This window comes from Bidens hawaiensis, unplaced genomic scaffold (assembly GCF_021521415.1).
Source record: "Bidens hawaiensis isolate Kalapana, Puna unplaced genomic scaffold, B.hawaiensis_p1.1 tig00027364_1, whole genome shotgun sequence".
Taxonomy (NCBI): Eukaryota; Viridiplantae; Streptophyta; class Magnoliopsida; order Asterales; family Asteraceae; genus Bidens; species Bidens hawaiensis.
Window position 1 is genome coordinate 200491 of NW_027505096.1, and position 2453 is coordinate 202943.

The following is a 2453-nucleotide window of genomic DNA, read 5'->3' on the forward strand; positions in this document are numbered from 1 at the left end:
CCTGTCCTGCCCTGCTTTTCCGGTAATATATATATATTATATAATAATTTACTTATTAATTATGCTAACTTATTATCAAGACTTAAAACAGATCATTAAAACAATAATCTTATTTATAGGTTAACTTGTGCTTGTTTAAAGTTGGTTCTTGCTTTATCTTACACCGCATCGTTTATCAAGTGAGTTATCTCGTATCTAATCCCTTTTTATTTTAAATGCTTTGGGATGTTCATGTGTTCATACAAAACTTGAGTCTTAAACTGTTTATGAACTTTAGTCGCGCAGTATCCCATGTGTTGAGGACGTAGACTCGGCTGTTTATTTGTATGTGTGGATCATTAACCGTATGGACGGTCTATTCCGCAGTTTTCATGGTACCATTAGATGAACACGGGAGAACATTCGTTTATGATTTTCTCTTTTGTTTACACATGCACAGTTAGTCTTGTTTGTGAGCTCAATTGTGAGCACTGGCAGTCTTGTCTCTTAGAGTTGGTCCCGATTACACCCTTGTTGAAAACCAGACATACACATGTTGCGCGCAGATTTATTGTTATCTATGTATTGTATTAAACTTGATTTCTCACCAACACGCAAGTGTTTGACGTTTATTTTAACACATGTTCAGGTTTGCAGTAGCTGTTTTGGAGCTTGTGGACACGTAGAACGTTTTTACTTTTGGACCTAGAATTAAAATGTATCAAGACAAGTTAATGTTGTTTGAATGTTATAATTTATAATATATTGACTTATGTTTGATTTATGTTCTTTATTTTCCCCGCTGCGCGTGCGCGATAAAATGTGTATTAATAAATATTGACACCAATAGTGTCGCGAGTAATGAAGCAATATGTGGCGCCCCGATGTATAATCCGCCTTTGGTCGGGGTGTTACAGAAACTGCTGCCACCGCCCACATCCATGTAATCGGGCTCACCTACCTCTTCCACCTGTATTATTGCATCATCACCCTCCACTTCAACATCCTCTCTTACTACTCTCTTGCATGCCTTCTTGGTACCACCCATTGGTACTCTTGGTTGACCCATTTGCTTATAAACGGGCCTTGGCTGCGCATATTGTTGTTGAAACTGTGGTTGGGGCATTTGCGGTTGGAATTGTTGATCTTGAGGTTGCCCTTGCGGTTGTTGAACAATTGGTGGCGGTTGAACTTGTTGATTAACAACAAACGGTGGTTGTTGTTGAGCTTGTTGTATAACTGGCGGTTGAGCTTGAACAATTGGTGGTGGTTGTTGTTGAATAACCGGCGGTGGTTGTTGTCATTGACCATAACCAAAAGTTCCTGGATTTACCATTTTTCCTCCATCACCTCCCATGTAGTGACCTTCCACTTCATACCTCTCAAATTCACTGTCAAGCCCATATCCGTATACGTCACCTTATGATCTTGAATGTTGCATGAAAGGTTGGGGTTGATATTGGTAACTTGATTGTGATGGTTGAAAGGTTGGTGGTTGATATTGTTGAGATGATGATGACGCACCAAAGTTAGGAAAAAGGTTAGTAATAGGTGGCAATGTGGATGATGTTGCATAGGTGAATTGAGCATTGATGGGTTCAGTTGTGGGTGGTGGTTGGAGTTCACTTGATGCTGTAGGTATATTAGTAGTGATTGGTGGAGGTGTAGTCGGGATTTTTTGACCCGAAGTGGGAAGTGGTGAATCCATGTTGTTTGATGTGGTTGGAGAACCAAGAAGCTTATTCTCCCTAAGTAAGACTCGGTTTCTTCAAAGTGTTCTGTCAATCTCGGGATCAATTACTAGCGGTGATGACCTGTTAGAGCCTCTAGTATGCATACATCTGTAGGTACCTGCACACTAACACAACCAGCGTAAACCCGAAAATAACACAAAAACTACTAAAGTTAACACATGTTGCACACCACTCCCCGGCAGCGGCGCCAAAATTTGACGTGAGGTCAACCGATTACAACTATTAGATAGCGATAAGCGGGTATCGAACACGGGGAGTTTGTGGAAATTGTGTTACCAAGTAGTTATGAAATTTATCTAAATTAAACTAAGTGCAAAAGTGAATTCAAAGAGTTGGTTGTTTGGTTTTGATTAACAAAAATAACTGAAATAAATAAACGAGTTTTAAACAATATAAGAAAGAATGCTCTTTCCCGATTTCAGGTTTCCAATGTTGATAAAGTTAATGTTTAATGGTGAGATGAACTACACAATTATAGTTCATGAAAATGCGTTTGAAAGTGATAAGAGAGGACTAAGTACTTGGATTACAAAAACACAAGGTTGTCACTCAATAATCAGTTTAGTATTGTTAACCCTAATTCTCTTCTACTAAATCTCGATTGCCTATGGCACCAAGAACGGATAGTCAAGAACACGAATTTATACCACACTAACAATTACAAAAAAAACACACAATCACCATAGCACAATAATCATATGATCAAAATACTATCTCACC